Genomic DNA, 16,797 nt, shown 5'->3' with positions numbered 1-16,797 from the left:
AGGCGTTTTCAGGGAATTAAGCAGTCTAGATCCAGGAATCCAGACATTTCAGAGTTGGAAGTGACCTAGAGGTTCTTATCCCCCTCCTCACACTTTAAAGACAAGGAAACTAGGACCCAGATAAGCATTTTGTGACAGAACCACAAATAGTACTCAGGACTTTCCTTTATGTTTCTTGTTATTATGAATCAGCATCTTTGGGTGATAGTGTGTTCCCTATGGAAAGAACTTGTATTCATGTGAATTTAGTAATGTGGGAAGTGGTAAGAGAATTGATTACTTGGTAAATAGAGCATAAGTTTAATCCTTTTTTAAAAAAACTATTAAAATACTTTTTCATTGCTTCATTTCACTTTGTGGTATGTTTCATGGAATAAAATAAAGTTGTTGTTAACCATCAGTTTGTTCTCTATAGTTCAAAGTCTGTTTCTTGGTTTGTCTCTCTTTTTTTCCCTTTGCTCATTTGTTTTGTTTCTTAAATTCCACATGTCAATGAGATTGTATGGTATTTGTCTTTGACTTATTTCAGTTAGCATTACACTTTCTATCCCCATCCATGTTGTTGCAAATGGCAAGATTTCATTCTTTTTATGGCTGCATAATATTCCATTTTGCGTGTGTATGTGTGTCTATATACCACATTTCTTTATCCGTTCACCAATCAATGGACACTTGGGCTGCTTTCATATCTTGGCTGTTGTAAATAATGCTGCTGTAAACATAAGAATACATGTATCCCTTTGAATTATTAGTGTTCTTGTATTTGGGTAAATACCCAGTAGTGCCATTACTGAATCATAGGGTAGTTCTGTTAATTTTTTGAGGAACCTCCATACTGCTTTCCAGAGTGGCTGCACCAGTTTGCATTCCCACCAACGGTGTAGGAGGGTTCCTTTTTCTCCACATCCTCACCAACACCTGTTGTTTCTTGTGTTTCTGATTTTAGCCTTTCTGACAGGTGTGAAGTGATATCTTACTGTAGTTTGGTTTGCATTTCCCTGATGATGAGAGATGTTGAGCATCTTTTCTTGTGCCTGTTGGCCATCTGGATGTCTTCTTTGGAGAAATGTCTGTTCATGTATTCTGTCCATTTTATAACTGGGTTATTTGTTTTTTGGGTATTGAGTTGTATCAGCTATTTGTATATTTTGGATAATATCCCTTTTTGGATATGTCATTTGCAAATATCTTCTCCCATTCCATGGGCTGCCTTTTAGTTTTGTTGATCGTTTCCTTTGCTGTACAGAGCTTTTTATTTTAAACTATTTAATAGTTTATTTTTGCTTTTCTTTTCTTTTCCTCAGGAGACATATCTAGAAAGATGTTCCTTCAGCCCATGTCAATGAGATTACTGCCTAGAGATTAATCTTCTAGGATCTTTATGGTTTCAGGTCTCTAATTTCAGGTCTCTAATCCATTTTGAGTTTATTTTTGTGTATGGTTTAAGAAAGTGGTCCATTTTCATTCTTTTGCTGTCCAACACAATTTGTTAAAGAGACTGTCTTTTTACCATTGCATATTCTTGCCTCCTTTGTTGAAGATTAATTGGCCATATAATTGTGGGTTTATTTCTGGGTTTCTATTCTATTCTACTGATCTATATTTCTATATGCCAGTACTATACTGTTTTAATTAAAACAGGTTTAATTGGACTGCTGCTTTGTAATACATCTTAAAATCTGGAATTGTGATACTTCCAGTTGTGTTTTTCTTTTTCAAGATTGCTTTGGCTATTTGGGGTCTTTTGCGGTTTTATACAAATTTTAGGATTGTTTGTTCTACTTCTATGAAAAATGCTGATGGTATTTTAATAGGGATTGCATTAAATGTGTAGATTGTTTTGGGTAGTGTAGATATTTTAACACTATCTGTTCTTCCAAACCATGAGCATGAGATGCCTTTCCATTTCTTTCTTTTTTTTTTTTTTGAAGATTTTATTTATTTATTTGACAGAGAGAGACACAGCGAGAGAGGTTAACACAAGCAGGGGGAGTGGGAGAGGGAGAAGCAGGCTTCCTGCCAAGCAGGGAGCCTGATGCGGGGCTCGATCCCAGGACCCTGGGATCATGACCTGAGCCGAAGGCAGACGCTTAATGACTGAGCCACCCAGGCGCCCCTGCCTTTCCATTTCTTTGTGTCATTTTCAGTTTCTTTCATCAGCATTTTATAGTTTTCAGAGTACAGGTCTGACACCTCTTTGGTTAAGTTTATTCTTAGATATTTTATTGGCTTTGGTGCATTTGTAAGTGGGATTTGTTCTCTTAATTTTAATTTCTGCTACTTCATTATTAGTGTTAGGGATGCAGCATATTTCTGTACCTAGATTTTATACCCTGTGACTTTACTGAATTCATCTATCAGTTCTAGTAGTTTTCTGGTAGAGTCTTTAGTGTTTTCTAGATATAATATCATGTCATGTGAATATAGTGAGAGTTTTACTTATTCCTTACCAATTTGGATGCCTTTTATATCTTTCTGTTGTCTAATTGCTATGGCTAGCACTTCCAGTATTATGTTGAATAAAAGTGGTGAGTGTGGACATCCTTGTCTTGTTCCTGACCTTAGGGGAAAAACTGTCAGTTTTTCTCCATTGAGTATGATGTTGGCTGTGGGTGTTTCATATAAGGTCTTTATTATGTTGAGATATGTTTCCTCTAGACCTACTTTGTGGAGGGTTTTTTATTATAAATGGATGTTGTACTTTGTCAAGTGTTTTTTTTTCTGTATCTATTGAAATGATCATATGGTTTTTATCCTTTCTCTTATTGATGTGACACATCATCTTTTTTGTTTTGTCAATATTGAACCACCCTTGCATCCCAGAAATAAATTCTCCTTGATCATGGTGTATGATTTTTGTACTGTACTGTTAGATTAAATATAGTTTTAATACATGGTTTATGGTTAAAAACCCAGAGACCAACCCATTTCAAAGTACTGAGTCCAGAAGGTACTTGGGAATGACTTTTGGATCTCACTTCATGGTGTTCAAATGGATGTTGGAACTATGAAGGGAACATAAGGATGCTTGGTACAGGGGATGAGAAATAATTGGACCATTATAAGCCTGATACTTTTAAGAAATCTGGTCTTATTTTTAAAATACAAATCTCTATTAATTTCCTCTAAAACTTTCCTAAAAGGAACAATGTGGATGATATGGTGGTTATGTCAGCAGTAAGTGAATTCCAGGGTTCTCTTGGAGTTCAGATGCCACGTGTTGGTGGTTTCCAAATTCAGAGCTGGAAGGTGTGCTGAGCCACTAAGCTCAGCTACTCATCAGGATTGAGGTTGTTCTGGCAGGAGATAATCCTGTCTGGTATCCAGAAACAGCTGTGGGCCAGATGGGACTGACAATGCTCCCTGGAGCCTAATTCCTGGGAGTGTCTGTGCTCAGGAGGCAAGACATATGTTTTGTCCTACTCTTGCCTCCATCTAGGATCAAGTTAATTCCTGCCTTCATTTTTTTTTTTTTTCTGTTCAGTGCCCTCTATTCTACCCACTCAAACTTCATACAGCCTTTAATGCCAATTTTAAGTCCCACATAGCTTTCCCTGACAACTCCAGCCGACCCTGGCCTCACAACTCTCAAGTCTATTTCACCTGCTAGATTGTTTAGAAAAATGTTTGGAGTGACTTTTTCACCTGGGTTAATAATTTGCTGTACATTGGTGGTTTGCCTCAATGGCTTCGCATTAGAATCATCTGTGGAGATTTCAAAAATCCTTATGTCCAGACTGTGACCTGGATCAATTAAATCAGAATCTCTGGAGATGAAGACATCTGCCCATCATCCCCATACCTCCCACCCTGTGGCATTTATTTTTAACTCCCCAGATGACTCCAGTGTGCAACCAATTTGCAACCACTGCAGTACATATACAGTCTAATTTCTAAGAGGGCAGAAGTGAGAGTTAAACTCCTTTTGTATGCCTTGGGTCCATAGCACAGGTTTGGCCACAGAGTGGGGACTTAGAAACACTTCTGCTTGGTTCTTGGCTGGGAGAATCCAGTGCCCACATGTGTGCTGATTAAGTATGTGGTCACACTCCAGAGAGGCAATCTATGAAGGTTTAATATTGCAGACTTGGGATTCATATCTGGAATAAAATCCTGACTGTGATACCCCGTAACTATACGACTTGAACTTGGGCAGTTGGCTTAAATTCTTTGTTCTTCAGCTTACCCATCTGTAAAATGGGGGAAATAATACTTACCTCATAGGATTCTTCTGCAGATTTTTAATGTATAAGTGACTTAGAAAAGCTTCTGGCATTTAATAAGCCCTCAACAAATCTTAGCTACTTTTACTATTCTACCATAAGGAGGCTTCTACTCCTATTTTCCTATATTATTTGATACTTACTTTCCTTGCAGCACCTCGGTGGCTAAGTTGGTTAAGAATCTGCCTTCGGTTCAGGTCATAATCCCAGGGTCCTGGGATCAATACTCCTGTCCTTGGGGCTCCCTGCTCAGCAGGGAGTCTTCTTCTCCCTCTCCTTCTGCCCCTCCCCCCACTCATGCTGTCTCACACTCACACTCTCAAATAAATGGATAAAATCACTTAAAAAATACTTATTTTTCTTCAAAGCTTGAGAAAATAGCATAATAAGAATTACAATGATAATATGTACAACAAAATATCTTCAGTGTGGATTCCAATTTCAAAAGAAAAATCAGAAGAAATAAAACTAGACTATATTTGTTCCCTATGAATTACAAACACAATAACAAGTCAGTGAAATTGCTTACCCTTATAAGGTTGTCCTGGGAAGCACTGTTGAGCAATAAGTAAACCTCAAAAATGGCACTAACAAAATTCATAAGACAATAATATTGAACCAAAACCCTCTTGGCACATTTTAACAGAGTCAGTTCTTATTGAAGTTCTTACTGAAGTCAGTTAAAATGCCATTGACTTCCAGGGCGTCTGTCATAGGGTAGACACTACCCGGTTTGAATTTGTTAACAAAGAAGGTTTGTAGATGGGAATATTGGGTGTGTGCATTCATATTCCTCTCTGGATAAATTCTGCATAATTACAGTAATTCCTTTCTTCCTTCCTTCTTTCCTTCATTCCTTTCTTCCTTTTTTCCTTCCTTCCTTTCTTTTTTTTTTTTTTGCAAAGCCCTCTGCCCCAGTTTATTTTAAGTTTTTTTATTTTCATTCCAGTATGGTTAACATACATTGTTATATTGGTTTCAAGTGTACAGTATCATGATTCAGCAATTCTATATGGTATTCCATACTCACCATTTTTTTCTTTGTTTGTTTTGCTTCTTAAATTCCACGTATGAGTGAAATCATACTATATTTATCTTTTTCTGACAGACTTATTTTCCTTAGCATTATATTCTCTAGCTCCATTCATGTCATTATAAATGGCAAGATTTCATTCTTTTTATGGCTGAGTAATATTCCATTTTATATATATATCACATACTCTTTATCCATTCATCTATCTACTGTAATTTCTAAAGTAACACTATAAAAAATAAAGTAACACTATAATTCAGAAACTAAATCTGGAATGGGGTGCTTTTTAAAAAAGTTTTTGTTTAAATTGCAGTTAACATGCAGTATAATTAGTTTCAGGTGTACAATATAGTGATTCAGCACTTCTATAAAATGGTGCTCATCACAACAAATACACGTCTTAATCCCCATCACCTGTTTAACCCATCTTCCTACTCACCTCCTCTCTGGTAACCATTAGTTTGTTCTGTATAGTTAAGAGTTTGTTCCTTAGTTTGCCTCTCTTTTTTTTTTTCTGAAATGGGGTGCTTTTGAGAACAATAGGACACATTATTAGTAGTTATGCCACAATAACAGATCTAGAGTACCCTAGAACTTACAGTCATCCTGACTGTGGTCGCCAGGAAACATCAAATCCAGGGGCGCCTGGGTGGCTCAGCTGGTTAAACATCTGCCTTCAGCTCAGGTCATGATCTTGGGTTCCTGGGATGGATCCCTGCTCAGTGGGGAGTCTGCTTCTCCCTCTCCTGCTGCCCCTCCCCCACTCAAACAAATAAACTCTTAAAAAAAAAAAGAAACATCAAATCTATTAATGATAGAAGGAAGATGTTAAAGCTTGTGAGGTTTTCCCTCTCCTAGCTTTTATTTGAAGGCTTCTCTGGGTTAGTTCTCTGTTTCCCCATGTGTCCGAAGCTTTATATACATCTGGCAATGAGTGGCTGCTGAACACTATAGATAAGTACAGTTCTCATTATTGGGCATGAGTTTAAAAAAATGAAAGATTGTACCAACTCTGTGGAGTTCAAAGTTAAGATACTTTTCTCTAAAGGGAAATAAATATTACAAGAAGGGTGTTCTTCATCTTCATTTGTAATGAAGTAACTAGTAGCTATATATCTATGTCTGTATCTCTGTTTTTATCACTATCTAGCTGTTTTTCCTCGACCTACATAGATTGAAATTTCTGCCTGAGGCCTGCACGTTCTCACTAGTTAGGAAGAACTACTCTTTAGTGACAGGCCAAAAAAGAAATTCAAAGCAATCACTACAATAAGGGGGGAAATCATATTAGAAGTTTTCCCCCAGAATTTTTCTGTGGTGTGACAGTATGAGTACACAGTTACTTTTAAATATTATTCCACATCCCTCTGGATCCTCCTACAATGCTTCAGTTTAAAACCAATAACCTCTGGGGGCACTTAGCTGGCTCAGTGGGTGGAGCGTGCCGCTCTTGGTCTCAGGGTAGTAAGTTTGAGCCCTACATTGGGTATAGAGATTGCCTAAATAAATGGAAAAAAAAAAAAAACTAGTAACCTCTGAACATCTTATATAGTTTGGCTCCCATGGACTCTCATGGGTAGGACAGAGTTGGAGAAAGATGTCAATACTTCCCTTAAGTCAAACCGTTTCAGCTTCTTGAGGTCACAGAATAGCTGTGTTTTTACAGTTTTAGGAGGCTGCAAATTCTCTACTTGTTCTGTGCTTCTATTTTCACTCTTCAGAAGGAACATTCTCTAGCTACTGCTATTCCACACCCTATACACTGAATCCTGATTTTCTCTTTTCACTATTTCAAATAGTGATGCTTCTCTACATTACACAACTGACCTTGAAATGCAGGCACTAATCTCAAGGGCTTTTAGATCCTGTGCATTTTCCCTTGTTTAGACCACAAAATATGGTCACAAAATGCATTGACTTACTGAAGTTTCCTTGGGGCTTTAGAGCATACGACTTCGGATTTTTTGCATTCTTTCTTTTTTGACTATGTGGTGCGTGTGTGTGTGTGTGTGTGTTCTGTGCACCTTGAAAATAGCATCAAGCCAGACTTTCTGGAAAGAACAAGACAAAAAGAATGTACCTCTCTGAAGAAAGGAAATCTGGGATGAAATGGTCTGTCTGGTTTTCCAGATGCATTATTGTCTACTCCTGTTGTTTGTTGAAAACATTTACTTCCTAATAGATTACTTCTAATAAAACTTTTATGTTAAATTAGCTGCAGCATGGGCATTTAAAAAAAAAAAAACTCGTTTTGGGGAAGCCTATTAAAAAAAACAGAAAGATCATTAAATGATCTCTAAATGACCACTGAGTCCTGGGTTAATATGAATCTACCTTTCTTCTCTGTCCAGCAGTTTGTACGTTTAGAGACAGATAAAGGCAACATGAAAGAATTATTAGCATGAGTGAATTATTAGCATGATTGAATTATTAGCATGAGTGAAGTTTTGGACATGGAAAGCTCTTCTAGGCCCTGAGAAACAGAAACACAAAAGTGGGAAAGAGCTCTGACCCTGAGGCAGACTTTTCTGAATTCAAATTCCTAGATCTGCACTTCCTAGGGCTCTCTTGGTCATATTAGATTCTCTGGGTCACAGTTTGTTCATGTGTACAAATGCAATAATGATGCCTAATTCACAAATGAAATAAAGGCATAAAGTATTTAGTACAGGATATGACACAGTAAAGCGCTGAATAAATAAAAGGCACATCTCCTTAGGTGTAACAGCAATGAGTTAGGGGTTCAGTCTGACCTTACAGTACTTCTCATTTTTCTTGTGCTATTTTTCCTTTCCCAGTACTAAGGAAAACAAATCTTCACGCCACAGTTCAGATGAAATCTCTTGAAAGTTTCAGGATCATTTATATCACGAACCTCTGTTGTTCTTTTTCAACACTTGTTCATAATGTTTATACCCTTCAAATAGTCAGAATAGTTTTATTAAATAAAATACCAGTCCCCCCAAAAAATACATACAGACATAGAGAATTGCATAAATAACATAATGTCTATTTCTGTTACCAAAGGACGTACATACTGCTCTCAATATCTTTAAATCTCATATTGAATATCCTGCATGATTCATTTATTATACATATCATTAATGTAATTTTGTTTAACTCGATAATAATAGCTTTCACAGAATGCTATGTGCCAGGTATTGTGCCAACTGCATCACGAAGATTAGGATCTCACAACCCTATTTCTTACTATAATCCCCAGTTAATAAGTGAGAAAACTGAATCTAAGAGATCGAACAACACAGGCAGCGAATGGCAGAGCCAGCATCTGGCTGGCAGTGGCCTTAGAGTGTTCCCAGTGCTGATAGGACCGCTGTACCAGTCCTCTCGGATGATATGATTTATGGTGAACAGTAGCTTTTACTCTGGAAGTTTAGGGTTTAAGTAGCTGTGGCTAGACACTGTGTGCCTGCATCCCCAGCCCCCAATTAAAAGCCTTGGGATCCAAGTCTCACACAGGCTTTCCTGGGTAGAAACACTGCCGACACGAGGGTGCATTTCACTGCTGGGGGCAAGTGGGCTGTGTGTAGCCCCTTTGAGATCATAGGAAACCTCCAGACTCTGCGTGACATGTCTTTATTCCCTATTCTCGGCCTGGATAGCTTTGCTGTATTGCTGTTATAAATCTTAGCCATGAGTACAACCATATGCTGAGACCTGTGAGTCCTTTCAGGGAAGTACCCAATGTGTGGGTGGTCATGGGACCTCTGAAAGAGTCTGAAGTGCTAACATAGGTGTTGATGTAACTACTGGGGAGACACATTATCCATCAGTCAAAGAACTTCCTTTAAATTAGCTTTCTGAAACCTGTAAAGGTGTTGGTCAGTAGGGCTAAGGTTGCAGCTCTTCTAGAAGGTTCAGTTCTAATGCCTCACCTTGGGTCAGTATATGGAATGCAGTATGTCCTTTGTAAAACATATGCATACAGATACAGAGTAGTTAGAAAATGTGCCACTAGCTTCAGTATTTGTCTTGCCTTTTTTTTTTTTTTTAGCGTCCTGTGTTTTTATTGTTTTGAATGCCCAACGCCAAACAGAATTGCAAATATCTAGCTATGCAAAAGAGGAGATAGGGTATAAGTACAGAAGGAAAACATGGTTTTTTAAATAGGTAGTTACATAGACCTAGTGTCCTACAAACATATAGAGACTAGGTCTTTGTAGCTGAGCTGCCTTACTAGTGGTCCCACAATAATAGTCATGATTTCCCTCCCCCACCAGTCAATATATAGTATCAGAGTGCCCGTGGTCAAATGTGTTCACAGTGAGTTCCTTTTCTAGAGTTTTCCCTAAAGTTATACAGATAATTGTCTTCTTAAATAAGATTTTACATGTTTTTATTTTCTTTTTAGCATTTCCCTCTTATTTTCCAAACATATACTTTGTGTATATATTGTTCTTACAATAAGAAAACCTGACATTACAATTAGTATTATAACATTTTGAATATACCAGATGATCACAACTAAATTTGTTCATATCTACAAAATTGTGATGGGATAAACAATAAAAAATAACAAATAAGACCTTTGGATCATAAAATTGTGCAAAACCTGTTCTCACTTTCTACTTTTCTATTTTTCACAATTTTTGAACACTACTTTCAGAATGAAAAATCTTATATTGATATTATTTTTTTATTTTTTTAAAGATTTTATTTATTTGAGAGAGAGAATCAGAGAGAGAAAGCACATGAGAGGGGGGAGGGTCAGAGGGAGAAGTAGACTCCCCGCAGAGCAGGGAGCCCAATGCGGGACTTGATCCAGGGACTCCAGGATCATGACCTGAGCCGAAGGCAGTTGCTTAACCAACTGAGCCACCCAGGTGCCCTGATTATTTTTTAAAATATTTACTTATTTATTTGAGAGAGAGAGAGAGCATGAGCGGGGGTGGAGGGGCAGTGGGAGGAGAAACAGACTCCCCATTGAGCCGGGAGTCCAACACGGGACTCAATCTCAGGACCCTGGGATCATGATCTGAGCTGAAGGCAGACACTTAACTGACTGAGCCACCCAGGCAATCCTGATATTATTTATTTTGAAAGTTTGAAATCTGCTGGGATCTGGCAAAGATCAAGCCCATTTATCAAAATACTTCTTTTGGGGAAGAAGTTTCCAAGACACTGTGTCCAAGAACACATGGGCATTGGAATGTGGAAGGTGGTCAGGATGAAGCCCCATGCCCCACAGTAAAGGTGGCAAAGAGTGTCCACACCATTTAGCATGTACATGCAGGTGCTCTTCTTGGTATGTGGCTTTAGGATTGGTTTTATTAACAAAGTATCAAAATCAAGCTATTTGATAAACACACAAGCATTTCCAGTGATTAATAAACTGCTTTTATTTTGTAGAATTTTATATTTATAATAGGAGAATTTTAGGAAATACTTATTCTAATAAATATTTCTTTTCCAAGTGAAGAGGCTTAAGCCCCAGGAGTTTAATGCTTTTTCTCAATGAATAATGAAGGAGTGGCAGGATCAGCCTAGAATCCCACTTGCCTGGATCCTGTGTCAATGCTCCAAGGGCTATGTCTAATTATGCTTAAAATAACTCTTCAACAATGAAACGCCAGATTCCAGTCTAGCTATCTTTCCTAGAGACCCTGCACAGTAAAGTAGTTCTTTTATTTGCTTCTCGCTGCTCAAAGGAATTAAGTTTATCAAACCATCTGAACTAACTTTACTCTTTTTGCAAAAGATCACAACAAATAGTTAACACTATGCTTCAAGCCTGATTATACTGAAGCTGAGCATCTCGAGAAAATAGGGATGGAAAGTGAATCTGAGAAATAATTAACAGATTTTTAGAGAAGTAGATCAAATCATTGCCTGGACAATTGCTCTATAAAATGAGCTGTTGGTCAACCATAGTGATTATCTTTGCTGTTGACCCCATTTATTCCCAGTGGCCCTGGGTTCAGCTTTACAGTTGTTCTGTTTGCAAAACTGTTTTTTGTACAGTGAAAGTTGCTAATGCCCACGTTATTGACAGTGTTTCAGGGAAAGAATAAATGCTCTCTGTAGTAGGATTAGTGGTAAATGATTTTTAATGATTTTTTAAATTACAGTTGAATCAAAAAACCATGATTTGACTTGTCCTGTTGAGTAAATATTAAATAAATTACACTAAGCCTGTGTATATTTTCTGAAACTCAAGAGTCTGTTTCAAACTGTTTTCTGTTTATTCTGCATGTAGGGAACTTAGGTGGCAGATTCCCTGGAACTCTTTTCCATTTCACCCCCACCCCCAGTTTCTTAGCTATTTAATAGCCATTCTGAACTTAGATTCTTTAATTTCTAACTTTCAAAGAGCCTTAGACTGTCAAAAAAAAAATTTAAACCAAAACAATTAAATGAGGCTTTGGAGAATTCATAAAGTTAGAATTTTAATGTAAAAGAAAAAGGAAAGACCCTTGAGTGGGTTATTGACTGTGCTTTCCTCGGATAAATGAACTAAATCACATATACATCTTTGACATCTGGGATGAGATTATCTCCTTGTAAATTTACAAAAATGCAATTCAAAAATATTTTCAGGTTTCTAAATTAGATGGCATCTGACTAAAGATGATGCTAAGTAGGCACTGTCATGAAGCTTGAAAGCTAACTTGATTTTCATTATGAATGCAAAAGTCCTCCTGGGCCCTCTATTGTGTGCTGTATACCTGACCTCCCCTATGGGCTGTCCTATGTAGAATTCTGTGCACGTGTTCATCTTTTACTTTTTTTTTTTAAGGTTTTATTTATTTATTTGCCAAAGAGAGAGAGAGCACAAGCGGGGGGAGCGGTAGGCAGAAGGAGAAGCAGGCTCCCCACTGAGCAGGGAGACCCATGCTGGACTCCATCCTAGCACCCCGGGATCATGACCTGAGCTGAAGGCAGATGCTTAACCAAGTGAGCCACCCAGGCGTCCCTCATCATTTACTTTTGTGAAGACAGGCCTAGAAGCTCAGCAACTACGTATTCATGATTTAGCTTCAAGATGGCTGGTGTGGTGTCATGAGACTACCCTTATTTATTTGTTTTGAGTTTAAATGATATTTATCAGAATGTATACATTCAGATGAATCATGGAATCTTGAAAGTTTGAGCTAAAAAGTAGTGTCCTGAGGTCTCCTACTTTACACCCCTCATTTGTCACTGCTTTCTGGCCTCCCTCGTTTCTACCTAAGATAATTGACAGTGGCAACATTCAATAATATTTTAATTTCTAATTTGAGATATCCCTCTTTCCATGAAAGTACTAGAAACTAGCAAACATGTCAAATTTCTCAGCACTTAAAGAATTTTGAAGAACGATTGACCACAATGCCTCCCTCCACACATACATGTAACTAATATAAACTACCTCTTGGGAGTGGAATGGCCATGTTTTAAAGGCACCATGCTCTCTTATTAAATCCATCTGTTTTCCTGATGTTCCTGGGAAATAGTCAAGAAGTCTTCTAGGTTGGTGGGGCAGGATTTTCCAGGTTTCCTTTTATTCATGCTCCATAAGTATTGGCTTATTCAATATAAGCTGTGGGAATGATGCTTATTCTAGGGCACTGGGTAAGGCAGCAGGGGAGATTGTCTGATTTTAAATGTTAATCTACTCTTCATTAAAGAGTAAACTACTCAAAAATGATTTGAAATTTCTCCTGACATTTTTTGCCCTCTGACTTTGACGCAGTTTGGTTCGGTAGAAATAATCTAGGGTCAAATCACCTCATTTTGACCTTGATCTGAACCATTTTTACACGTTCACAACCTTCATAAAAATATACCACAAGAGTTCAAATGGACAGTGAGAACCTTCTTCTGACAAAGGATATTCCTGTATTTAAAAGATTAATTAAGTCAGCCATGAGTCCTAACATTCCTCTTTCTGAGACTTGGTATATATTTTGGAGAAAATGACTACTACCTGTCCTGGAAGGCCAGAAGAGAATCATACTCTTTAGGTGAATAATGTGATCCTATTTTCACATTTCAGAAATACCCATAAAAGTCAAGACTGATAAAATTTAAAATTTGCATACAAACTGTTAAGGCAAAGTCAAGGATTCTATTTTTAGTTTATGTTACTGTTTTAGGAAATTACCTTGAGAGCTGTCTGCATTAATTAGTCACTAGCCAAATAGTAGTGACTTAAACACAATGGAAGCTTATTTCTCTTTCATAGTAATAGTCCAGGAGCAGGTGGTCCAGGGCTGCTGTGGTCATTTGTGTCCCTGAGATCATCCAGAGAGCAGTCTCTGCCCACTATTTCTCTCTGCTTTCTCTGGACGTGGTTCTCTTCCTCATGGTAAATGACAAGAGTTCCAGGCTTTGTACCATCAGTTAAACAGAAGGATGAAGGAAAGGTAAAGAAATGGCATGGTCTCTACTTTAAGGACACGTCCAGAAGAGGCTTTTCTCTATAGTCTGTTGCATAAAACATAGTCATATGGTGACATCCAACAGAACAGGAGGTTAGAAAATTTAGTTCTGGGTACCCAGGAGGCAGTAGAAATCAAGGGTTCAATTCTTAGAAGGTCAAAGAAGGGAATGGACCAAGGGGAGCAACTAGGAGTCACACTGGTGCTGTCTGACTATCAAAGTCACTTTGGGCACTTTAAAAATACATAATCCTGGGCTTCTTCTCTGGAGATTCTGATTCAGCAGGTCTGGTTTAGGCTCATTGGCCAAATTACTCCCAAGCTGTATCTTAGTGATAAGGTGAGTCACCAGAAAGTTCCATTTCAGTAGATTTGCCTTCGCAGAAACCTCTTAGGCTCTCAGCTTTCACAAGGGGTGATAACAAATAGCTCCATGTGCAGCATCAGCAGGCTTTTCTGCGTCAGAACTTTTGTCAAGGGTATTATGCATTATGTCGTTTGGTTTTTCTGATGTAAAGATCCTAAAGACTAATTTCTTTTAGCCCTTAATTCCAGGTAAATATATTTAAATTTTATTCTCCTAAAAGTTTACTCTGCTTTACTATAGTCAATTGGACCTATGTAATCAATTGCATTTTCCTCTTTGCCTTAGCTGTAGAAAGAAAAGAGCTTTGTTTTAGGCTCACCTGTTGGAGCCTTGCTCAGTATTTTGCAGCTTTTGCTCAGTATCAGTGCAGATAATTTCTTTTGTCCTCTGTTTCTCTTAAACAGATTCAACATTACTGGATTCTGGTCTTTTCTGTGCATTTTTTTTAGGTTCCCTCCAATTAAAATTAGATTTAGATGGGACATACAAATAATAAAAATAGGAGCTCCTAAACTGAACTGTGAATAATGACAATAACAGTTATTCTTGAGTGCTTACTTTGTGTTAAGCACTGTGGTATTTTATAACATTGACCCGTGTAATACCAACCTGTGTAATCCAAACAAATCCCAGGTCCAAAGTGGTTCACTTTCTACACGGTGTAATTTTCAAAGAAATAGTCCAGCCAGAAAATGTAATTAAACACAAGATCCAAGCTTTACTTAGATTTCTCAAAAAGGATTACCAGATATAACTAATAAAGCACAGCAGAAGTTCCCTAAATTCCACTTTCTTCTCAAATCTCTTGCATCGCTTATGCTCAAACATACAGCCAAGGGTTGTGGTGTTTTGGGGTTTTTTTGTTTTCTTTTTTTTTTTTTTCCTTTTTTCTTTCCTCATTCCTCTCTAACACTTGGCATCTTCCCCCTGAGAGAGAGAGCGGAGCTTCCACTCTCATCTGTTGTCTCTGCAATGACAGCACAGGAAAGAATTTTGGGGAATCCTCTGAATGCATCCATCTCTTCTCATTGCTTTCTCCCCCAGTTACACTTTTGAGGCATCCCCATTTTTATGAGAAGACACTGAGACTTTCTAAAATTACTTAACTTCTCCAACTTCAGAGTCACCCAACTAAGAATCAAGATATTGAAGTCCAAGCAGTAGAATTTCTAAGCCTGCATGCTTAGACACTTTACTCTCTTGTTGCACTCTTTATGGCTGGAAGGATGGCACAGTTATTTTTTCCATAGTTTGAAAGCACTTCCAATAGTATCTCCTGGAAGCAGTATTGTCTCTGTCCAATGACCTATCACGTTTTATTTTAATTGGTTATTTTTGTTCCTACCTGCCATTGTGCTCATTGTAAGCTCAATGAGATCATTTTTTTCTGTTCTCTCCTAATTGTTACCAGTACATCCACTATTCTGTACAGAGCAGGCAAGACAGTAGATATTCATTAAATTAATGACTGAATGACTGGAAGAAGAGTGAGCTACCTTTCTCTAGGACTGGAATTTTCTGTTAACAGTAATTCACCCATCTCTGTAATCACCAGGCTTTTGGGAAATGAGAAATAGTTACTTCTCACAAAAATCTCAGACCTTTGGTGTGTTGTAGTGAGTTAGCTTTCTTTCATGGCTCATAGATTGATTCTGAAAAAAAATTTCAGAAGACTAGTTCAAAAAAAATTTTGAGCAGTAGCAATGTTACATGTTGTATTGTGACACTGTGGGAAAAAACCCAGAATTTAAAACCAGCAAACTAAGATATGAATCCCAGCTGTGAACAGTATTGGGTAAGAACATTAAATTATTTAAATTTCAAATTTCTCATTTTAAATAGGAGGTACTACTTGCTGTAATTCATGATTTATTTGTTATTATCAATGTGAGACAACTATGTGAAAATCTTTTGAAAAATCTCATATATTATTATTATGAAAACTATTAAATTTCTAATTTGTTTATTTAAAATGTCATGAATAATAATCACATTATCTTTGGATGCAAAAGTATACATTAGTGTCCCATGTCTGTTTATGATTTTTTACAGTAAAATCTCAGAAGAAATGAATGGGTGGGGTTTTATTTTTAACTGTCTCCATTTATGTTTGAACAATAGCTATGCTTTTTATCAAATGAATTTTCATTGATGAGTTTATAAACTAAACAATATACCCATCACATCTTACATTTCACACAGTATTACACCATCCAGACTTTTAGAAATATGGGTTGGTAATGTTCTTCTATAGTATTATATAGTTTTTTATTTTATTTATTGATTTATTGATTTATTGTGAGAGAGAGAGAGAGTACAAGCAAGGGGAGGGGTGGAGGGAAAGGGAGAGAGAGAATCCCAAGCAGGCTCCATGCTCAGCATGGAGCACGACATGGGGTTCGATCTCACGACCCTGAGAACATGATCTGGGCTGAAATCAAGAGTCTGACACTCAACCAACTAAGCCACCCAGGTTCCCCATAGTTTTTTTAAATAAAATATTATTAATTTCACTAAACACTTAAAAAAGTAAAAATCATTTTCTAAGTCCTCATTTTTCCAAGAAGGAAAATTTGAGCAGTAAACAAAATATAGTATCTCCATTTTGGTAGAATTAAACAGTTACAGATCTTTCCTGGTCTTATCAAGGTTATTAAAAAACACTTAATTAAGTTCCACCAAATGAACAATAAGTGCTTTAGCAATGCCAGTAATTCAGAATATGTGTTAAATGAAATTAGGATTCAAGACAATTACTTTTAATTAGGTTACAGAGTATAAATCATGAAGAGG

The sequence above is a fragment of the Leptonychotes weddellii genome, chromosome 7, assembly GCF_054177405.1.
Source record: "Leptonychotes weddellii isolate Sample4059 chromosome 7, ASM5417740v2, whole genome shotgun sequence".
In the NCBI taxonomy this organism is placed as follows: domain Eukaryota; kingdom Metazoa; phylum Chordata; class Mammalia; order Carnivora; family Phocidae; genus Leptonychotes; species Leptonychotes weddellii.
The sequence above is the reverse complement of the archived record's forward strand: the minus strand, read 5'-3'. Positions refer to the sequence as shown.